General features: G+C 50.2%; 1 long non-coding RNA gene across 1 annotated transcript in view; it reads left to right on the forward strand.

Moving 5' to 3' along the window:
- The first annotated feature begins 5,551 nt into the window (after nucleotides 1-5,551).
- LOC134730590 (uncharacterized) overlaps nucleotides 5,552-24,415 on the forward strand; it is a 43,619-nt gene continuing 24,755 nt past the window's right edge. Inside the window, exons 1-2 of the long non-coding RNA XR_010112424.1 lie at nucleotides 5,552-5,748; nucleotides 7,741-7,883. This is a non-coding gene — a long non-coding RNA (uncharacterized LOC134730590). The remainder of the gene's footprint in view (nucleotides 5,749-7,740; nucleotides 7,884-24,415) is intronic.

Here is a 24,415-nt window from a genome sequence, read left to right on the forward strand (position 1 = left end):
CACCAGGCTCTATTCCTCTCCTTTCCTGGTCTGAGGAATGCCCAACTGTGGGAGCTTTCAGTGCTACCCGAAGAAGCCTAGCAGAGTTCCCAGGCCCTCCTGCAGCCCTGCCCTCCTCCTCTTCTCTGGGGAGGAGCGGAGTGTCCGGGCTTGGGGGAATGTGCTATCACTCAGTCCTCATGGTGTTCCCTGGATGGTGACCTCCTGATTCAGGTTGTTATTATTCCCATTTTGCTGATGAGAAACCAGGGGCTCAGGAAGATGGAGGAACCTGCGCAGGACTGCGTGGCAGAGCCAAGCCCCTCAGCCAGGGCTTCTGCCCCCAGCCCCTGTGGCCTGTGCTGCTTAGGAGAAGGGACTGTATGGAAATCCCTCTCTCCCCATGTGGTCCAGAAGGCTGACACTAGCCATTTGAAGCAGATTTTTTTTTTTAATGGAGGCTTTCCAATTACAAAAGTAATAAATACTCATTATTTTAAAAATCAAACAATATAGAAATTCACAATATTCACAATATTGAAAGTAAAAGTATCTTATAATCCCACCTCTCTCTCCCCAAGGTAACTACTCTTAACAGTTTGATATGTATTTTTTCTAGACTTTCCCATGGGTTTGCAAATATGATTGTACATTTTTAAAAAATGAAATTATGCTTTGCTGCAATTTGCTTTCTTCAACTTAACAGTCAGTCTTGAACTGTTCACATGCATGCATACTGATCTATAAAGTGGGGTTTCTTGTGATTCCCACTTATTGCTGAGGAAGCCAGGCTTCCTCAGGGAAGGTAAGTTTCCCCAACCACACAGCTCAGGAGGGACAGACTTACCAGCCCAGCCTGTCAAGATCTGGGGCAGCCAGTGGGGAGCTACACCCGCCCACTCACTGCTTTTTCTCCCAGCAGCCTTCTCACCGTCCTCAGCTGCTAGGAATTTTTAGGAATGGATTTCTGTGTCATTTCTAATAGATCAGGAATATCCTAGCAAGACAGATTGTCTGAGCCTGTTGGGTGGTAAATCCAGGCTCATCCTTCTTGTATGCAGATCATTCCTTTTCCCCAGGAAGGAAGCTCTGGGTAGCAGCTCCCTGGGGGTGGGAGGTGGGGACGGAATGAAGCAGCACAGGGCCGCTGACCCACCAGCCTCCTGAAATAGCCAAATATCCGGGCTGGGGAAAGCAAGTGCCACGAAATTCAGCCAGTAGCATCCCTTCACCTCTTGATCCTCAATGTGTGGTCTCAGGAGTAGCAGCCCCGGCATCCCTGGGGAGCTGGTTAGAAATGCAAAATCTCAGCCCACAGGCCAGACCCACTGAATCAGAATCAGCATTTTAACAAGATCCCTGGGGGAGTCCTATGCATAGTAAAGTATGAGTAGCTGGGGTTAGGCAGTATTCTGGTTCCTATAAAGCCAGCCCATGGCTTCTTTCCAGAAGTTTAGTTGATGAATTTGGTATTAGAAACTTAATAAGAGCTAGCAGTTACATGTAAGTTTCTATGTGCCAAGCAACATTGCAAGTGTCTTACTTATATGAACTCATTTAATCCTTACAAGGATGCTATGAGTTGAGGTATTATGATTATCCTGCTTTTACAGATGAAGAAACTGAGGTGCAGAAAATTTGCTTAATTTGCCTGAGGTCACATGCTAACCAGAGGGTGATCTGGGGCTTAAACTCAGGTCCTCCAGGATCTTAACCACCACAGCACACTGCCCTGCAAGTAGATGCACCCATCTGGCATGGAGCAGTTTTGACAGGCATCTCCAAGGTGGCATTTCTAAGTGGAGCTTGCCAACACATCTTGCTTTTCTCCCCCACCGTCTTCCCCCTTCCTAAAGACTGGTCACCTTGGAGAAGCTGCCAAAGCTCAGCAGGAACCTCGCCACTGCTTTTGTGGTGATGCTGAGGCCAAGAAGTAATAGCAGCTTATTATATCTGCAAAACACTTTATCATCTATTGTGTCTCTTTATTCTCCAAGAACCAAGTGAGATGAGGCAGGTGTTACTATCCCCACTGGAAGAACGGGAAAGGAGCCTAGAGACACCCAGGGACTTAATCAAGGTCATGCAGAATGGAGGCTAGCAGCCAGGCCTCCTGACTTCTGGAGCACGTTCCTTTCATCTCTCTAGGATGCCCTCTTTTCTGGAAGACTCTATAGCAGTCCTCTCCACCCTGAAGGCGGCCAGCATCTCCTCTCAGTGCTTCTGCAGCTCTGCAGGGGAAACTGGGTCCCTGATGAAGCTTCAGCCTCTCTCCCAGGCTGCCTCCTGCCTGAAGCAATTATAAATCACGGCATTTTCCTTTCATTCAGACCTGATGTTTAATTCATCGCTATTCTGGCTGCTTTAATGCAGAGAACATTTATTCAGTGGAATAGCTTTGTTTTGCCTCCCAAGCTTTATTCTCCTGTTTAGAATACCATTGCTATTGCAGAGGGGGCTTCCTATTAGCCAGTTCAGAGACCCTCCCCCTCCTGCTCCCCAAGAGTGGCCCAGCCCTGCCATCTATGTGGACCCACCCCCGGGCTGAGAGTGAGCTTCAGCTCCTGAGAAGGAGTCCAGGCTTTTCTGTCCTTGGTCTAAGCACCTGACATTTTCAATTTGCTCACCACCTGCGTTTCTCCCAGGCCACGTGCCTGGTGTGATGAGCTGCCTGGCTCCTAGATAGGGCTGCTACTGCCCAGGACACAAGAAGTTGGAAGGGCCTGGATTTGGGGTGGGGGTAGCACAGCTGTCGTACTTCCTTCTTGGAGCTCCTGCCTTGTGGCATTGACCACATCTTCAACTTCTTGCAGTCTAGATAAGTCTAGAACCTTGGACTCCAATCCCTGAATGCTGCGCCACCTCCTGACGATAAACCTCCCGGGTGATCATTTCCATTGTCCTGGATCTCAGACTGCTAAGTGTCTACAAAATACCCATTCCTCCTCTATTTTGTATCAACAAAACCCTCAACTGAGCACCAGGCTTGAAACCCAGTTTACACATAAAACTACATTGCCCAGCCTCTCTTGTAGCTAGGTGTGTTCATATGACTAGGTTCTAGCCACTGACAGCTAAGTGGAAGTGTTGTGTGAGACTTCTGTGAAGCCTTCCTAAAAGAGAGAAGGCACAACTTTCTTAATTTATTTTCTGTTACTTACTAGCTGAAATGTAGATTTAAAGACTGGAACTCTAGCAGCCATTTTGAACCATGAGGTGGAAGCCACATATTGGGTTTAGGAGAGGCACAAGACAGAAGAAGCCAGGTCCCTGACACCGAGGATTCATCTTTCTGAGTGGTTGGCTCATCTCTGAATTTCTTTTACAATAGAAATAAGCTTCTATCTTGTTTTAGCTACTTTTGTTGTGTGTCTTTCAGATATAGGTAGCCAAATTAGCTCCTAACTGATGAAGACACAGCCATTTACTGCTTTCTTGATCTCCATGATGGAAGCTGCTTGTTTGCCAAGCTCACTGCCTGAACCAGTTTCTGATACAAGATTTAAGAATGTAGCACCTAATAGAAATGAAGGACAGAAGAGCTACAGAGGAGGGAAGTGCAGTCTAGGACACAGAGTGAAGAATGAGTGGACTTAATTCAACCTGCTTGCAGTACAGATGGGAAGACTGCATTTTGGAAATAATTAGTCATTAGCCCATAGCCCCAGAGCTAATAAGTGGCAAATTCAGGATTCGATACCAGAATTTTTTTACTCGAACCACCACTCCATTACCACTTAGAGAGAGCTTGGGACAACACGAGGGAAGACGTGCCACATCTTCCAATCTTGCCATGGTCTGGCCCTCACTGTGAGAATTGGAGCTTGTCCCCACAGAGCTCTGTTCCTTTCTCCTTCTCTTGTGAGGTGCATGTATTTATAAAGCAACAGACTTCTTATTATCATACAAAGCAGATGCAAGGGAAGGAATCAGCTCTTTGTGGGGCAAAGCTACCTAGTAAGAGGTGAGCTTCCTCTACCCCGTCTCAGGCTGCAGGAGGGTGGCTTCCATTTTTCCATACCCTGCTTCCCACCCTGTAGGTAGAGAGCAATGGTTAAGCTCAGGCTTTGAAACCAGGCTGCTCTGGATTGAATCCTAACCCCACCACTGATGGACTCTGTGACCTTGCCCCCCCATGCCTCAGTTTCCTCACCGATAAAAGAGGTGATAATTATACCCACCTTATAGGGTTGCTGCGAAGATTGAAATAATAAGGGCATGGGGTGTTAGCTATTACTATTTTCCAGAATTACTATCTTCTAGATCGAGATCCCCTTGCAGTAGACGGTTGACATTTTAAAGTTTTGCTTGTTTTTCATGTTATAATATGGTCATAAGTTCCTTGATAGCAGGGAGCATATTAGTCTTTGTTCCTCAATACTTAAGACTGATACCTAGCACATAGTAGATACCCAATAAGAACGTGCTGAATAGAGCCAGACAGAGCTGAATTCTTTCCTCTTCTGAGGAGCATCTTCCATTCTCTCTCCCATCTCCCTCTCTCTCTTCTTCCCTCTCTTTGTCTGACACTCTCTCTGTCTGTCTTTCCCTCCACCACCTCTCTCTCTAATTATTATACTCCCTCTTACTCTTTCTTTCAACCATTTTCCCCACTCTCTTCGGGGCTTCACACTGACATGTGCGCCCCTTTCCCTGGCTGCCCCATCTCCAGAGCACGCTCCTATTCTGCTCCAAATTTGCCTCCAGGCTCAGTCCTCCTGGGAGGCCTCCCATGGCTCAGCTTTGAGGACACTGAAGCATCAGGGCTGGATGGGAGCTTCACTACCTGTTCTATTCCAGTCTGCTCACTTTTCAGATGAAGATGCCAAGGTCCAAAGTACCAAGAAGGCTGCTTCACGGTCATGTGGCCAGCTTGTCCCAGAGCTAGGATTAGAACCTGGGCTTTCCCACTCTTGGCCCAATGCTCTTTACATTACGGCATTCACAGAGGCAGTGGCAGAAACATAGTAGGAGACCACTGAATGCTTGTTAGATAAATGAATGAATGAATGAATGAATGCTACTGGAAGAGGAGAGCTACTCAGACAACACTACTTGTTTTTCTGCAGCTCCTTTTGACCTGCTCTACCCCTGCCCCACCCTCCACATGCCTGGGGTCCCCAGAGGAGGTCTTTGGCACTGTTAGTCTTGCCTGTGACCCTTCCACCACCCCTGGGGAGTCAGCGGCCTTTCTCCCTCCTCTCACTCCTGTGTGCATAAAGGCCATTTTCATTGTTCTCTGTGGAAATATCTTTAGAGGACCGAGGGCATTCTCTGAGAACAAAGCCTCCTCCTAGGGAGTGTTGGCCAGGGCTCTTGTCATTGCGGCTTGCTGTCTGCTCAGAGCCTTGTGTTTTGACCAGAACAAAGTGATTCCGATTGGAACCCTGTAGCTTGTTGCTGGCTCTGCCTGTTTTCCTGCAGATGTGTAGCCCCATTCTGGCCTCCTCTCCTCTCAAGGAAAGGGGAGTTGTCTTCAACTGATGGCCCCTCCCCAAAGCCTAACCCCCTCCTTCTCCATGCCTTTCTCCTGTATCCCACCTGGCACCTCCCAAACACTATCTGCCGCTGCAGTTCCTTGTTGAACTGTTCTGGTTTAAATTCCATCCCCTGCAATTGGAGCCTGAATAATGAGTTATTTCACAGGAAGATTGATCTGGGTATTAGGGCATCATTTAGTTTGCCATTGCAACAGCCAATTTTGGTTACATGCTCAGCTGTGAAGGGGAAATGGGCCAGCCTGCTGGAGCTTTCTAAAGCATGGAGCTGGTGAGTAGGGGGATGGGGTACTGGGCTGAGGGGCAGAGGTGGCAGGTGGGCAGGAGGAGGGGTTCTGGCTTGCTTCAGCGAAAATGTCTTTATGCTCAGAATATGACACTGTGAGAGAAATTGTAAGGATTGAAAATGGACATTACCCTTCCTCAAAGGGACAGGAAGAGCAGAGTTTTCAGGCTGTAGATGCCAGGAGTGGAAAGGTCTCTCTTAAATAACTGAGTGAGTGAGCCCCAAATTAAAGAGCATTCCAGACTCGCCAATATTTCAGGATGACAAAATAGTGGTGCATCCTTACTCGCCAGTCCCATACCAGACCCAGCTGCAGAAATTTCAGTGGCTCCCCCATTTATTTCCCTCATAGCACTTCTCACAACCCAACACTTCCCTTTCCATTTACTTTAAGTGAAATCTCGCCTATCTCTTCCTCAACTAGATTGAAAACTACATGAGGGCAAGAACCATGTCTATGCTGCTCATCTGTTTCCCCAGGGCCTGAGACAGTGCCTGGCACTTCATGACACTCAATAGACATTCATTGAATGAAGTGAATGAGCATCAGAGGGCACTGGTTTCATGGATCTGGGTGTGGGGGACAAGGCATACCATGCGCAGTGGTCTCTGACTCCCCCGCACACGCACGGTGGTCTCTGACTCCCCTCATGCTCACGGTGGTCTCTGACTCCTCTGCATGTGCACAGTGGTCTCTGACTCCCCCGCACGCGCACGGTGGTCTCTGACTCCACTGCGCCCCTTTTGAGCATCTTGGGAAAGCAGTAGACCCTCTCCCCGGGAGAAAGTGTACACACATCTGCAATGCGGTATTTTGCAAATAAATTCTAATAGTTAACAGAAACTTCTGCAGAAGCTGAAGTTTTCTTTAGAAGATCGGTTAAGAACTCCTAGTATAGAACTACACAGGAAACATTGAATTTGGAGTCAGTAGACTTGAGATCTTCCCTATGGAGAAGTCACTGAACATTTCTGAAGTTGTTTTTTCTTGCCTGTTTCACAAACATCCCATACAATGTTTGTGAAAATGCCTTGTTATCTGCCAGTTGTAATTAATAGCGTCATTGGCCATTTCAAGCCTGTCTATGACAAAATGAGTTTCCTAAAAAGAAACTAAGGAAGGGCATCCTATGGGGAGGCACAGCTTTGTAATCAGTCTTGGCCCTAGCCACAGAGGGGCCATCCTCTGCCACCCCCCACCCCCCGCAACAAAGGCTCTACAATATTCCAACTATCTGCAAGCTTTAAGCCTGGCCTGTTAGAGAAATAATCAGATGACCTGGTCATGATTTGCCTGAAGCATTTGGGTAGCAGTAGCAACAGAAGTTGAACAGACTTTAGCTACATTACCAAAGCTATTAAAGTTAAAAACCACTAAACAACCACAGCTTGCTTCCAATCATCCACCCCACAGGCATTCAAAACAAAACCAACAAGAATGTGTTAGAATAAAACGGACACTGAATCTTATTAATGTCTTGAGTTTGGAGCTTTAAAAGCAAACCCCTGGCACTGAGGACATCAACCAGTAGGCATTGTTGAGCAGCATGGGGTCCTTCCAGGAGCATCCTTACACCCCCACCCTAGACACCTCTAGGTCCTAGGCTAATTTTCAGGATCCATGATGAGAAGGCATTTGTGAACACAGATGTGACATGGGGGATAGTGGGTGGGGAATACCTCTGGCATGGGAGGTCAGTGAGTCAGAGCTGAAGACCCTGGGGCAGGCAGAGCAGCCAGAAGGATGGGGGCACCAAGTGGGAGCTAAGATATGGGACCAAGGGAAGCCCTACATGTATGAGCAAGGGCATTGACTGTGAGTCAGTCTTGGGGGCAGAAGTAGCCAACAGCTTCAGAGTCTGCCAACAGCCCTCCTTCTGCATTGGCAGGCTCTACAAACAGAGGGAGGTTCTGCAAACAGCGCAAGTGCATTAAGTAGCTTCAGATCCTCTAACCAGCAGCTTGCTCTATACACAGAGAACGGTGCAGTCTTCAGGGATCTGGTGAGCAGACGGCTACAGGATTTGTACCCCAGGATTAAAGCCAGAAACCAAAAGACCATCTGCCGGTACCCGTAGGAGGGAGGATGCAGGTCATTTTCATGTGCAGTGACATCGTAGGTAGGTTCATTTTCTCACAAGACTTGAGGCCTTGACACCTCTGTGTGGCTCTTGCTGCCCTCCCCTGAGAGGATCAGAGAGTGGGCAAGTTCCTGATTCCTTCCTGCAGCACAGCATAACAAGCTTCTCATTGGGAATCGCTGGGTGTCTGGCTGTGGTGGGTGTGGACCATGCATTATTAAGAGAGAGGCTAGGCGCCCTGCAGAAGGCTGAAGCCAGGGGCCATTGCATTGTGTGACATGGCTCAGCCTTTCCAGTTTACAGTCCATTTGGACATCCATTATTTATGGCAGCCGAGTGGCTGTGAACAAGCTGAGACTCAATTAAGGTAATGTCCCCCACACAGAAGCCATGGTTAATGCTGAGAAGTTATTCCAACTCCCACCTTACCATCACAGAGCTGGAGACACAAAGAGACCAAGAAGTGGAATTAGAGAAACCCAGAGATGGAGGCAGAGAACAGAGAAATGAAAAGAGAGGCAGACACCCTCATCCCCCCACCACAACCCCTGCACACAAAGCCAGAGGCTTTTCCCATGGGCCATCTTAGCACTCTCCTGGCTCTGCTGGAGTCCCCTGCACCCTGTCTTAGAGGAGAAGAGCCCTGTGTTCTGGCTCTTGGAGGCCCGAAATTGATTATCCCAGTCTCCACTGTCCCCATCTCTTCCTTCCCTCTTAGTGTCCATCCTGTGCTGTGCTTGAGGACATGGAAGAGATTGGATACATCCTCAGAGGACTGTGGATGGTGACTGCAAGGGGAACTGGGTGCCAGAGACAAGCTGCTGGCAGTTCTAGAGTCCATGGAGTTGGAGGACAAGAGAGGGAGGCGAGAGGTGTGACCAGGCAGGAGCTCTGGGAAAGGCATTGCTGGGGAGGGCTGGAGATGAGGTTTTGGTGTGGAAATGGAGAGGACAGTAGGTGGCAGAGAAGTGGCTGAGAAGGGGAAAGACACCAGCAGAGAGGGAAGAAACTAGGGGAAGAAGGGTCCAGGATGCTGACATGGGATAAATGCAGGGGACGTGGGAGAGAGGGAGGTGAAGGAAGAGAGAGACAGAAGAGGGGAACGGTGGAGGTGGGGGTGGCAAGGGTAGAGAGAGGCAGAGTGTTTCAGAGCTGGCAGAGCACATGAGGACAGGCATGGTGCTTAGGTGGGAGGCCCTTGAGGAGACTGACTGACAGTGGCTGTCTGAGCATCGCGGAGAATGGCAACCGAGTTTCCTGAGTGTCCTGGGCCCTGAGTCCTAGATTCCTGTGTTGGGGCAGTCTGCTGGCCATCTGCTCTGTTCCCCGCTCAGGAGGCTGGCCAGGTGCAGGAGAACCTGGGAGGGTTGCTCTGCAGGCAGCAGGAGTGGCTGTGTCCGCTGCAGGGTCCAGACCTGACTCAGAACAGGAAGAGCAGGCGGCAGACCTGACTGTCTTCTGTCCCTCTCATGGCTGCATCTCTGCCATGCTCACTTCTCCTCCTTTTCATTTCCCTACTGGAACCCTGAAGGTGGCCTGGGGCAGGGTTCTGCTGAGTTCTTTCTTGTTGATGATAAGTCATGTCCATCTACCACCTCCTGCTCTGCCCACTCTTCCTTCTAATTGAGATACAGTTTCATGATTGTTATTGTTATTATTATTTTCATCATCTTTATTACCGTTACCTTTTAGAAGCTTGTAAGCTCCCTGAAGGCAGGAGTCTTCTCTCATTCACCTCTGTGTGTGCACACATATACAACCACACTAACTCACAAACGCCCCTTAGCTATTGACAAAGACCCCATGCTTACTTCAGGGAGTGCTATACCAGTCAGGGTGTTTGCAAATCTACTCTGGCTAGCTTAAGCAGAAAATGAAATATTAAATCTTTGTGGGAGACAGACTCAGACTTTGGGAGCAGCTGCCCAGTCAGGAATAACGCCCAAACCAACCCCAGCCTCTTCTCCTACAGATCTCAGGGCTGCCATGGTCTGGCACAATTCTCAGAGCTCCCACTGCTGATACAGGTTCCTGGATCCTGGTGCCTCCATCTCTGCTGCCCCCAAAGCCAGACGCCTCTGCCCCTGCCTTTACCAGGAAATAGATACTGCATGGCATTGGCCACTGCTTGCCTGTCTCAGGCTGAAGCCTCTACTGGTGGGTCCCATTGGCAGAGTCCATGTCCATGCCCTCGTCACAGCTACAAGAGACACTGGGAAAGATGAGTCTCTGGTTTCTCACTCCAAGAGGCAGGACTCAGAGTGGGAAATTCTCCAACAGGGGAGTGGTGTCCAAGAGACATGGTGGCCAGAAAGCTTGCTGGTGTTCTCTAGGCAGTGAGGGGCACCTGCCTGTAGGACTGCATTAATGGTGGTGGATGTGGAGGTGTCTATATCACTGGCAGCTGCCATGGAGGGCATGTTGTCTCCCTTGTGGGGAGCTGGGGGCTTCTGTATCCAGGCAGGGTGAAGGCAGGCATTGAGGATGAGGTGGCTGAATCCAGGCACAGCAGAGCCCCGTTGGTAAGCAGGTGAGATATACCCTTGGCATTTTCCCACCTGCAGCCCACCTTTTGCCAGGGAACCGTGCAGAACTGCTGGAGGAGGGCTAACGGAGCTGGGGGGACAGCAGGAACGCCCTTTCCAGGTGTGTCTGCTGATTAGAAAGGGATGCAAAGTGAGGAAATGAAATTGGATCTGAAGGCGTGAGGCAGGGCAGCCTGGCTGTGCAGATGTTCCGACCCACCTGCTCACCGAGGGTATTTCTGTTCACCTGCTGCCTGTGTTCCCATCCTGCCAAGGCCATAAAGACAAAAACACTTCCTAGAAGTGAAAAATACTCGTGCTGAAATTTCAAGCACCTGTTGGGGAATGGGGGTTTGAGGGTAAGGTGACCCCCTTGCCTTGTCCTGGTGGAACAAATCCAGTCATTTGTTCCACCCCAGCATCACAGAGGTGGGGCCCACCTCCCCCGCACCACCACCCACAGCCCCCTACTCTAGACCCTTCCCCACACATGCCCAGGCAACCTCCTGGTGAGAATTACACCCGAATTCAATTTATCTTTGTGGCTTTTGGCTAAAGGGATCCACACACAGCAGGCAGGTTCACGGGCCTAATTGGGCCTGATGCATCTCTAACCAGACAGGGAGTGTGTGTCTGGATTTGTCGCCTGACAGGTATAGATGTCGGAGGCTCTCATCCATGAGATGGAATCACTCTTAGGGATTGAGAGGCTTAGGCGGTGTCAGTCAGAGATGGGCCACACATCTCAAACCGGGACAGAGGCTGCCAGCAAAGCCCTCTTCAACCCACTGGAGTCAGCAGGCCCAGTGCTTCATAAACCAAGTTATGAGAGCAGAGCTAAGAATTTCTAAGGAGCCTCCTTTTTAAAGCCTTTCACTTCACCTGCTCTCTAACAGCTAGTGAGTCTTTCCAGGGCAGCACAGGTAAAGGGCTGAACAAAGTCTCAGAAATAGAGCACCTGGGTTGAAACCAGCTCCACTATCTACTAGCTGAAGGGCCTTGGGCAAGTCACCTGCTCCTGGTCCCACGTAATGCTTGTCATCCGTGGGCTTGCTGTAAGCAGTGAATGGGATTCCCTAGGCAGCCGCTCCGTCTCTCATGTTCCTGTAGCACTTCATTCCTCCCTATTAGGTAGAAACTGTCTAGCACTGGACATATTATTTAACCTCTCTGAGACTCATTTAGTGCCTGTCTACAATGCAGAACTGTGACAGTGCCTACTTGGTCGGGCTGTCAAGAGGGTTAATACCTGCAAAGCCTCCTGACAGCCTGGTGCATGGCGAGCCCTCAGGAAATGGTAGTGGTGGTTTTTGGTGCTGCTGGTGGTGGTGGGGCGGATACTCCAGCATCCCCCTTTTTGGGCAGAAAGTTTCCTGCTTGCTTGTCTTGCTTCCCTTGCCAGCCAGGGAATGGGTCAGGGGCAGGGTCTCTATCCAGCCTGCATCCTGGCAAGGAGCCAACATTCCATAAATCTATGTTTGATAAATTAGTGAAAGAGACGATACCATGCAAAGATAACACACCACTGCAATGCTGCATAGTGACTCTGGGTATCTGCAAGACCCCTGTGGCCTCTCGTCCACTGTGAGGACTTGGGCAAGCGACTGCACCTCTCTGAGCCCAGTTTTTCCATCTGTGATGTGAAGATATATGATATTGAGATATAGTAGAAATACATATATATGTATATATGTCTTATCCCTAGTTTCTTGGCATGCAGCTCCTAAAGCCCATGGGATCTTCAGAAGTGATATGTCTTTTTGTATGCTAATGAAATGACTGGTGTCTGGGGGCTCCTGGATAGCCTGGAGATTGGGGGACTGGTTGCCAGGGGAACCAACCACATGATCAGACGGTTGAAATGTTCAGCCTCACTCCCCAGAAGGGGAGAAGGGCTGGAGATTGATTTAATCACCAATGGCCAATGAGGTGATCAATCATGCCCACATAATGGAGCAAAACACCCAAAAAGATGAGGTTTGGAGGGCTTCCAGGTTGTGAACACATCGAGGTGCTGGGAGCATGTGTGCCCCACCCCACCCACATACCTTGCCCTGTGCATCTCTTCCTTCTGGCTGTTCCTGAGTTGTGTCCTTTTATAATAAACTGGTGGTGAAATAAGTAAGCTGCTTTCCTGAGTTCTGTGAGCTGTTCTAGCAAATCACTGAACATGAGGAGAGGGTCTTAGGAACCTCTGATTTATAGCCAGTTGGTCAGAAGCACAGATGGCAGCCTGGACTTGTGATTGGAATCTGGAGTGGGGGCAGTCTTGTGGGACTGAGCCTTTTAAGCTGTGAAGTCTGCACTAACTCTAGGAAGTTAGCGTCAGAATGGAGTTAAATTGCAGGACACCAAATCATTGTTCACTGAAAATTAGAGAATTACTTGGTGTGGTGAAAAACACTCCCTACATATTTGGTGGCCAGAAGTATTGGTACAGTTGGTGTTGAGAAAGAAAGAGTTTGTTTTTCTTATTCAGGATAATAGCCCCACCTCGGAGAATGGGTTTAGATGATGTGTCCGAATCATCCAGTACAATTCTGGGCTTATGGTGGATGCTTAAAAAATGGTGGCTGGCAGCTGTCCCATGGAAGCCAGCTTGGAAAACTGGTGACCTTGGCCAAGAATCTCCCACCTCTCCTTGCCCAGGTCCCACCTCCCCTTCCTGCTGCCCTGCTGTAGTCCAAAATCACCACCACCCACCCCCAACCCCCGAGAGCCTCAGTCAGCTAGAGTCCTGTGAGGGTGGCTGTAAATAAATTAGTTCCCACGAGGTGTGATTCGTAGGGTCTACCTTTCCCAGGGCGACTTGCACATATAAGAAAGAAGTTTGGAGATGGCATTATTCGCAAGTTAGCAAGCTAGAACCATAGGGAGTGATGAGGACTGGAAAGAATTCGAGAACAGTGTATTCGGAATTGTTAAACAGTACGTTGGCAAAACAAAACATTTGGTTACGGGTCCCCAGTTTGCCACCTCCAAGACAAAAGTGGGCTGGAAGGGTGAAACTCTGAGCTGAGGGTTAATCAGAACCAGAGTAGCCACACTTCCCCTTCAGATAATTCCAGGGCGGCTCTGAGTCTCTAAAACCTGTGAGAAATGCCACAGCTGGGAGACTTTCCTTTCCTCCTTGATTCAAGGAAGTCCAAGAGCCAGGGATGGTGCCCCTCACACTGCCAGGAAGGCCTGACACTACCCCTCCCCATGGCGCAAGCTGAGGCCAATCCGCCCCTTATTTAGAAAGAGCTGGGACTTAAATGTCAGTGGATGATACGGGAGCAGCATAACAATTACCAGCTTAAACTGAAATAAAGGAAAGAAGGATTAAAAAACACCCAGCACCCATCAAGCCAGGCCAGAAGAGGAGAGCAAAGCCCTCTGTTTCTACATTAACTCTTCATCTGCCAGGCGCAGGTCAGAAAGGTGACTGGGGAGGAAGCTGGGGAGGAAAGGTTGGGTCGGGGGGCTGAAGGAAGGTCAGAGGTGGTGCTGACTTGGGCTCCCAGACTCTCAAGGAGGGGGCCCAGAAGGCACCCTGCTCCTTTTGGCAGTACACTCAGTGGTTGGACCTGTGGCTCCAAACTAGGCAGACTGAGTTCAAATCCCAGCTCCTCCACTAACTAGCTCTGTGATGGCTGGACTTCCTCAACCTCTCTGAGTTTCAGTTTCCTCATTTAGACCAGTGGGATGATGATAATTCCTCTTAAGATTAAATGGGGTAGTGCCTATTTGTCACTGGGCAGGCAGCAATACTCAGCAAATGATGCCTCTGCCAATTGGATGCAGTCAGGAGCTAAGAGCCAGATACAGCACAGATCACGCCTAATTCCATTACCCCCAGTCATTGAGCCGCAGACAGTCTCTTTTATTTTAATCTTTCTGTAGGGGGAATGTGTGGTGCTCAGATGTAGGTCCAGCAGGAACTTGGCACCTTTGTGGCAGCCTCAGCCTCTCCTTTCTCTTGGGTGCAGGGCTCAGCTGGGCAGGCATGCCAGGACCAAGGTCAGGGCCCTCACCTCAGAGCCCCTCTGTGTTGCTGCAGCATCTCCTCTTTTCAGGGTGAACTGCTCTGGGGGCTGGGAGATAGTGGAGATGCACCCCACAGGGCCAAGGCAGCCTGGGCACTTTCCCCAGGAAATTCTTGACACTCTGCACTTTTCCAGCTGGCCTCCTTTAAAGGGGCTGCTCATCTGTCCTCCCCTGCATGTACTAGAATTGGCCCCACAGGCTGACCCAGCTGGACCCCAGGCTCTGGGTGAGCTGTGGCCTGGATTTGTTTACCCATCTCCTTCAACTATCTGCAGGGGAGCAGCCCTTGGTTTCTGCACGAAGGCAGTTCTAGGTCACCTTTGAAAGGACCTGCTGGGATTTCTGCAATGCTCCCCTCCAGCGTCCACAGCGGGTCACTGAAGCCCAGCTGATGGTCTGTCCCTGCCTACCCCGAGAGCCTCTGACCCTGAAGCTTGCAGTTTTTCCTCAGCCACATCACATCCTCATCACAGACACCAGTGTCAGAGTCTTCCTTGGCCTCTGAATCAGGCCCAGGCCCCTCCTTTGTTCAGCCCAGCATCCACCTGTCCCAGCCGTGTCCTATATGTCAATCAGCATTCTGTGTAGAAAGTAGAAACACCCAAAGTATCCAGCAGAAAGAGATTTAATAAGGGAAATAGCGACTTACAGAGGGATCAGAGGGCCTAGACAAAAGAAGGTTAGGACCACCCACCGCTAGGCTTTTGGCTTAAGGTTGCATCCCCACAGCTGTGATTCTGAGACCAGGAGACAGCTGCTGCCCCTGCAAGGAAGGACCACTAGTGTGGCTCCAGCTGCCCCGCATTCAGGAAGCTGGTGACAAGACCATGGATATACCAGTTGCTGCAAATCCTCACATTGGCAGGAGCCCGCGGACCATCCAGCACACTGCAGTGGAGCACCTCTGCCTCTCTGCCACTGTCCAGAGCTCATGGAAATGCCTCTTCTTGGCAAAACTGAAACTGCAGCCAGTTCCAAACAGCAAGAAACTCTGGGAAATGTCACTTTTGTCCTGCTAGACCCTGTGATACAGAGGGAACATAAAGGGTATGAAACAATGCTAAGTGCTGGTAGACAATACCCAGCACAGCCCAGAACTCACTCAGACCCCAGCTGGCCCGCAGTCCTGGCCTGCTGTAGCCCCACCCAAGTCTATGGCTGGCGCTGACTCCTGCCTCTGCTGCATCGCCCCACACAGCCTCTGTCCCTTCGCCGGATGGAGGACCAGCCCCCTCCATTCCCCAGCCCACACCCAGCTCCTTCAGCTGAGGTCCTCCTAACCCCAGCATATAGCTCCTGGGCCTTCCTGGGGCTTTTTTGGGATGGAACCAATCCAAAGGCTGGCTCCACTGGAGGCTGGTTTGGGACTCAGATGCCTGTGCTCTAGCTGTAAACACAGAATGTCTCTGAGCCACATTCCCAGAGCACATTCACCTGGGGGTCTCGTCCAGCTGTGAGGTTCTGAGATTTCTAAGTGTCTTTCTTTATAAGCAGAGTGGACATGGACATACACACACACACACACACACACACACACACACACACACACACACACACGCACACACAGTCCTCAGGGAGCTGCAGCTTTGCTGAGTCAACCCAGAGTCGCTGTCCAACTCTCCTCTGGAAACGTGGGCAGAGATAGGTGCTGAGGGAGGAGGGGTGACTGAAGCAGAAGGCAGGAAAGGCCAGGAGCTGCCCGCCTGCCCAGCGCATCCCCAACCACTGACTTCTGGCTTGAGTGGGCTGGGAAAACCCGCAGAGGGCAGGCTTGGGGAGGACAGAGGAGGCTGGGGCGAGAGACGTGGTAAGGGCAGAAGTGAAGCACTCAGGCCACACGAGAGGAAAAGCCACTGTCTGTGCTGAGCTGGACCTAGGGGCTCAGACCCCAGCCTCTCTGCTGTCCCCTCCTTAGCACTGCCTCAACTAGACCTCTCCCAAAGCAAAGCTATAGCCATGCCGATGACCTTGAGCTGCACATTCAGCTTAATCCACATCAGTGTCAGTGTGAAGGCCTTGCTGTCAGTCCAGGATATTTATAACCTGCTTGCCAGGTCCCACTACCTGGCGGCCGCCAGGAAACTAGGCCACAGGAGCCAAAGAGGAGGCAAGCCCTCCCCCCATCCCAACCCCAGCCTCAGACGGCTCCTCGGTGGCTGTTGGCACCCGCCCCGGCTGTGTGCCTCCTCCCTATGTCCCTGCTCCCTGCTGGCGATCAAAACCCACCAGAGTTCCCAATGCCTGGGGGCATGTCCACAGGCCTGAGTACAATGTCCATGGCTTCCACTTACCATTGTTTTCCCTGCCTGTTCCCTGTGGCGGTGTGGTGTGGTCATGAAGGTTCCGCCTGCCTGGGGTCAGGTGCAGGTTCCACTGTTCTCTGTGTTGACCTCGATAATCTTGTGTGACTTTTCTGTGTCTCAGTTTTCTTATCTGTAAAATGGAATTAATAATGAAGACTCCATGAATAAAAGGCTCAGAACGGTGCCTGACACATAATAAGGGCTCAGTGTTTGCCAGCTTATCTAGAAAGGTCTATCCGATAGCAGCAGAAGCTCCAGGGCCAGGCTGTTCAGGTTCAAATCCTGGTTTGGCCACTCACTGGCTATGTGACCTTGTGCCCATTAATTATCTACTCTGGGCCTGAGTTTCTTCCCATGATATGGTTTGGATGTTTGTCCCCTCCATATCTTATGTCGAAATGTGATCCCCAGTGTTGGCGGTGGGGCCTGGTGGGAGGTGTTTGGATCATGGGGACGGATCTCTCATGAATGGCCTGGTGCCCTTCTTGTGGTAATGAGTGAGTTCTCGCTCTGAGTGCATGCGAGATCTGGTTGTTTAAAAGTGTGTGGGACCTCCCCCTTCTCTCTCTCGCCCCCTCTCTCACCATGTGATGCACCTGTTCCTGCTTCACCTTCCACCAAGAGTAAAAGCTCCCTGAGGCCTCACCAGGAGCAGATACTGGGTCATGCTTCCTGTGTAGCCTGCAGAACTGTGAGCAGATTAAACTTTTTTTTTAAATAAATTACTCAGTCTCAGGTATTCCTTCTTAGCAACACAAAAACCATGTAAAATTGGAAATGATAATAGTATCTACCCGTGGAATTGTAAGGATTAAATAAGCTAATCTGTAAAGCTCTGAGAATGGTGCCTGGCGCACAGTAGATGGTCAATTAGTATTAGCTCTGATAATGATAATGATTACCATCATCATCATCATCATTGTCATCATCGTTTATTCTGGAATGATTTTCCCCCAGCCAGGCTGCCCTCTCTTCTTCCTGCCTCCACACTTGAGCTGACACAAACATTCTCCTTACACACACTCTCTCTTCTTCCCTCCCAATTCAAATGTTGCATTTCTTTCAAGCCTCACCTCCTCCATGCAGCCTTCCTTGACCATTTTGGTGAGCTTTGCACTGTCTGCCTTACCCAAACCACCTTAGACCTGATCCCCCACATGATTCCCTTGAGTAAACTTAGACTCCAGACCCTGAAGGCAGAGGCTCTGCCAAGCCCACTTCTCCTTCCTGCCTTATGCTGGGCCAACAGCGGTGAGGTCAAAGATGTCCTGGATCAGATGTGTCCTTGCTGAGTGTCCAGGGCCCTCTGCTCTAGGCAGGGGTCTGATTCCTGGGGTGAGGGTGCAGTGTGACCTGGTCCTCAATAGACAGCTGTGTGTATGGGCACACACACACACACTTGCACCCTGTAAAGTAAAACCTAGTTGTTTCCCCAGAAATAATCCCACATTATGGCCACTAACAACCAAAATGCATTTTTTCCCAAGCCCAGTCATTTTCTGGATTTTCTCAGTTCGAGAGAGGACCAGGCCTGTATGCTGTGTCCTAGGGGTGGACCCGAAACCTTTCCCCACCAGAAAAGGGCAGGCAGGAAAATGTCTTCCTCGGACACCCAGGCACAACAAAGCCCAGGCACACAGGGCTCAACACGGGGCGGGGGGGTGGGGTGGGGAGGCAAGGATCTGGCTCAAACACCACAGTCCTTTCCTTGAGGAAGAAAGCACCACCCTAGTGTCACTGTGTTCCCTCTGTTGAAGGCCTGACAAACAGCAGGTCAGCCCAGCAGGTCAGCGGTTCTGACCTGGCACTCTCAGCCTCAGCTAGTCAGAGGCTTGCTGACACTAACCCCCTCCTCCCCTCCTCCCCACAGGCCTGTCACTGCAGAGAGCTCTCCTCCAGCCTCCTCCACTGACTCCCCAGCAACTTCCTCTCCTCTCCTCTCGGGAGTGGCCAGGATCAACGTTGCTCAGCCCACAGGGGCTGCCTTTGGTGGGAGCCCCCCTTTTTCCTGTGTGCTGGGGGAAGCGGCAGGGGATAGGAAAGGGGCTCAGCAGGGTTGGGGAGGGGCCCTTCCTCTGTACTCATTGTCCCCTCTGGGGGTTGAGGGCGGTTACAAAATGGATGAGGATGGGAAGAGGCCCTCCTGCTGAGGCCCCTGTGCTTGGCCCTCAGGCCATCCTCTTACCCGTCTCCCCTGCTCTAGTCTAAGAGCACCTAAAAAAGAGACTCACTCTAGCTCTCATGACCCACAACTGAAAATTAATCCCCTCCACGTCCTTTCTAAGTTATCCCAGAGAATAATGCCATGTCAAAGGGACATTTGTCTAATGGAAGGAGCCCAGGCCAGGAGAGAAGGGCATGGGAGAGAGAAGCCTTAAAAAATCCAGCCAAGCATCTGTGGTTTGTGCTCCATATAAAGTGAAATCTGGGCATTTCTTCCACTAAACAGCATGGGAATAAGTGTAGTGATACTAGCTGGCATTTACACAGCACACTACAGTTACAAGATCCTTGCCACACCCTCTCAGTTTGTTACCCTTCTGCATTGCAATAGAGCAAGGGAAGGCCATTGAACCCCCTTTGACGTGGAAGGAAACAGAGCCTCAGAGCAGCTAGGAAGGGGGGATCAGAGGCTGTTGGTGTCCCACCCAGATGTCCTTTACCAGCTGGGCACTCACTCCAAGCTGCTACAATGTTGGCTGCTAATAGCTCATAACTGTACCCTTCTCCTCCACATTGCCTTAGCCAGCAGGAGCCACTTCCCTGGGAGACGCTTTGGAGGTTAAGCCCTCTACCATAGCCCCTCCCCTGGGAATAGCCTTTAGCTAAGGTCTGACTGCTGTAGGGACAGAAAAGCCACCCTCTTGTCTTCAGGTATAACAAACTCCATGTGCCGTACACGCCCCAAAGCCCCTGTGGGTTTGGGCCCTGCTAGGCCTCCCATGAAGTGGCATCTTTGCCTGGACCCTTCTGCTGCTCCATCATGCCCCACGATCCCTCCCAGCTTCTCATGCAAGCACTCACTCAACAAACCACACGCTGGAATCTCCTCTCAAACCCTGCTTGTAGGGAACCAGACAGAGGGCTAGTACACAGGGCTTCAGATCCTGAATCTGGATGTTCCTGAGACAATCTGGTTCCCAGGCATCCTGTGGGTGTCTGTGGTGGTGAGAACCTTGCTTTCTTCCAGGACCTCAGCTCCCTTCCTCTCCTCCTCCCAGGGAAGAAGCTGGTTCTTAAGACTTTGACTGTGAACTGAGGGATGAAGCTGCCCAGAGCCCCAGCACCTCCCACACCCCACTGAAAGCTCCCTGTCTCCCCCTCCCACCCCGGCTGTGGCAGCCAACACCATGACTCAGGCCTCATCCCCACAGCCCTCCACAGGCCCCCAGATTGCTACCCAGTGCCCTGGCATGTTAAGCAGTACAGATGGCAATTAACTGCGTGACAGGAAAATATCCCAACACTAATTATTTCAGGGACAAGGCCGGGGACCATTAATAAGTGATGAAGGAATTTTTCCAGAGGCTCTTTGGCTGGCTCCTGCACCAGCCTGCAGAAGGCTGGAGATGGAAGGGGACCCTTCCCCACGCAGAGCTCAGTGGTGTGAGTGAGTGGGTGGTGAGACAAGTGGCAGTGCCTTTCCAGGGGAAGTCAAGCCGCTCTCCCCAGCAGTTAAATCGACAGCTGTTAAGGGTACAGTCCTCATCCTTCAGACAGGCAGAGAGCAAACAACAGTGGTTCCCTGGATCTTCTCGGATTAATAATTGATTGTAGAATGCAATCTCATGAATGAATTCCGGGAGAATCCCCAGTCACCCCCTTCTACACTCTCACATCTGCCTCCCCTTCCCTGGCTCAATCCAAGAGGCAGGCACAATTTCCATTTTCCTGAAACGATTCTGTTTCCTCCGTACCTGCTTCTAACGTGGCCCCCGGGACAACTCCCACAAGGAGCAGTAGTCAGAGGCCAGGAACAAAGGATGGCGTGCCCAGATGGAGGGCTGAACCACACCGGGTCAGCCCTGTGCTTGGATAGTGTCTCACTCCAGCAGCATATCACAGCAAGGCCGGGAGAGGAGAAAAGCATCGTGCATTCATAAACCCTTTCATGTGCCAGAGTGAATGCAAATGCACACACTCTCACATTCACATGTACACACTGACACACACCCACTCTCGTACCCACACTGACACACACACATGCATAGACACATTCAACACACACACAGACTGACACACTCACTCTCACACATACACACACCTCTTGCATACACACTGGCACACACATGCACACTGACACGCTTACACACATATGCACTGACACACACTCACATACACATACACATGACACACTGACAATTGCTCTTGCATACACATGCACACTGATACATATGTACTGACACACTCTCACATACCCAGACACACACACACACGCCCACACACATTGATGCACACCCATACATACACTGACACACATGTAAACTGACATACATATATACACACTGACACACACACTGACAAACTCCTACACTGACACACAAATATGCACTGATACACACACATACACACATTCACTTACATACACTGACACACTAACACAAACACATGCACATTGACACACGTGCACTGACACACACATACACACATACAGTGACACACATACACGCTGATACACAAATATGCACTGACACATGCTCACATTCACATAGCCTCACACATACACATACACTGATACACACATACACACTGACACACACCACACACATTCTCACTCTCTCACACTCAGATGCACACACTGACACACACAGGCACACAAACACACACTGACACACATATGCATATGCACTGACACACACACATACACACTGACACACACACACACACCCATGGATACACACTCACATACATGCACACTGACACACTCATTCTCTCTCACACACATTCACATACACTCTCACAATGACCATACACTCACACTCACACATTCTCTCACACACACACACTCTCACACTTACACACATGTACACACTGACACACAAGCCCTTTCTCTCTCTCACACACACATACTCACACCCAGTTGAACAGACAGGGGCTTCCATACTTTAAGAGCCTAAATAGGTTGGGCGCGGTGGCTCACTCCTGTAATCCCAGCACTTTGAGAGGCCGAGGTGGGCGAATCATGAGGTCAAGAGATCGAGACCGTCTTAGCCAACATGGTGAAACCCTGTCTCTACTAAAAATACAAAAATTAGCTGGGGGTGGTGGTTCGCACTTATAGTCCCAGCTACTCGGGAGGCTGAGGCAGGAGAATCGCTTGAACCCGGGAGGCGGAGGTTGTAGTGAGCTGAGATCGCGCCACTGCACTCCAGCCTGGATGATAGAGCAAGACTCCATCTCAAAAAAATTAAAAAAAAAAAAAGAGCCTAAACATGAAGGAGATATTTATGGGGGAAGAGATATTTGCTTCGCACAAGGATTTGCAACAGGGCTTCTTTCAGTAATAAGAAACCAAAGTGCATTGAAAATGGAATTTGATTTACAAAAATGTGATTTCTCTGTAAATTTTCAGAAGCCCATGCCTTGTAGGGTATGGATGTGTGCTTGTAAATATGCAGAACTTGTCAGTGCCTCTCTCCATGTAGTTGGGGAGAGGGGCAGGGATGTCAGATGGAAATCCTCGCCAAGTCTGCTGACTACACACTCAAGGGTCTGATGGCAATCTAGCTTGGAGGGCCACAAATACCATCTCCTTCCTCACCTCCAGCTTGCAAAGAGGAAACTGAACACTTTATCCTCAAGGCTACCACGATCCAAAAATTCAAGGTGTATTGTCCTCAAAAGGTCCTCATCTCCAAATTCTTTCCTTTTATCCCCTAACTCACTAACCAGCTCAGCCTCCAATGGATGTTTTGAATGGGGTTAACTAGGAAAGATCTTATCAATTATCTCAACTGACTTCTTCATTGATGACTGATGAAAAAAATGAGGCAGGAGCCTGCCCCAAACCAGCACCTACTAGACCCTGTGCCCTCCAGCCTTCATCCTCACCAGGCATCCCCATAGAGTTGTACGAGGCCAAAGCCAAGACAAAAGGCTCTGGGCAGCACAGTCCCACTGTCCTGTCTCTTCCAGACTCATGCCTCCCTCCCTCTCCCTGCTTCACTCCCCTTCTTTCCCTGCTGGAAGTGAACAGATGAGTCATTTAACTTTAGCTTCCTAGACTGCTCTTCTGGATGAGTTTGGAACTCACTCTTTTTGGGTAAGGACACCATCCACTAATTAAGACCCCCAGCCCTTAGGAGACAACTCCTGTGCTGGACACTAAACTAGGGTCTCAAAGGATTGTCTTGGTAACGCCTTAAAGGAACTGGACACCTAGGGACTTGAAGACACACCAGGGAGTAAAATTCAGGTCTCTGATAATTTCCAGAACTTGTTCCAGCAGACAAACGGACTCTTCTTCAAATGTAAGCTCCTTTCTTGTAATAACAAGAAGGCTGATCAAAATAGCAAATACTTATTTAAAGAAAACCACAGCTGATGTATATGCCAGCTATTGTGCTATGCCCTTTACATATGTGAACACATTCCATCATCGCCATAATGCTCTCTAAAGGAAGTACTGTCATTACCCCTCAGAGGCCCAGAGAGGTTCGGTAACTCCCTCAAGGTCACACAGCTAGTAAGTGACACAGGAGGGAATTGAGTTCTGACTTCCTGAGCCCTGCAGACATCTCTATTTCTGACCTCAGATCCTACCAATCTTCCCCCACCACCCCCACCCTCTTCTCTCCAGCTACAAACACACCAAGCCCATTCTCCACAAGGCTTCCGACTTTGCTGTTTCCTCTGCCCAGAAGGCTCCACCTCCAGCTCATCCTGTCTCCTCAGTGGGGCCTTGCCTGACAACCCCATCTAAAGTAGCGACTGTGGCCACCCCCACCCTCACCTACCCTTCATTTACTAGGCATGGATCTGCTGTAATTCCATCAGCATTCCTCACTACCTCAAATGATCTTATCTGTTGGTTTACTGATTCCACCACAATGAAAACTGCAATGTGTGCAGTGATTCTTCCCCCTCCTTCACTACTGTGCACTTTCATCTATAACACCTTGGCTTGGCACAAAGTGGGCATGCAATAAAGACTGATCAAGGAGTGCTCTATTCACAAACCAATATGCACACACACACTCACATGCACACACACTGCACGCTGGCGTGTGCATGGGAATGCATTCACATTAGACCACAGGCAGACGCCAAGTCAGTGATACAGTCCTCTGCAGTGTAACACTGATAGAAGTGGTGAGGCCAGACTGACATAAATGGGCTTTCTAGCAGCCGATGCTAAGAAACAGAATTCCTCTGAGGACAGATCCATAATTACCCGGCCTGGAAGACTGCAAACAGAAAATAGAGCCTCTGTGTAGGAGCCCCAGCATCTCCACCACCTGGTCCAGGCCTTTTGTGTTGGTTGCCTGGAGAAATGGAAGACGATTAAAAGGTGTGAGAAACTGGCCCCTTCAGAGTCCTTGGAAGGGGAGGGCACTAGACCAGTTGCTCTAGTTACTGAATTGAGCTTGCTAAATATAGCTGGGTCAGACATGGGGCACTGAGGAGGCAGGTCTGAAATCAGATGGGGTGGAGGGGGCTTCCCAGTTCCCTGCCCCATGCCTTATACCCCCACCCCAGGCCCAGTTTGTAGTGA

The sequence above is a fragment of the Pan paniscus genome, chromosome 5, assembly GCF_029289425.2.
Source record: "Pan paniscus chromosome 5, NHGRI_mPanPan1-v2.0_pri, whole genome shotgun sequence".
NCBI lineage: Eukaryota > Metazoa > Chordata > Mammalia > Primates > Hominidae > Pan > Pan paniscus.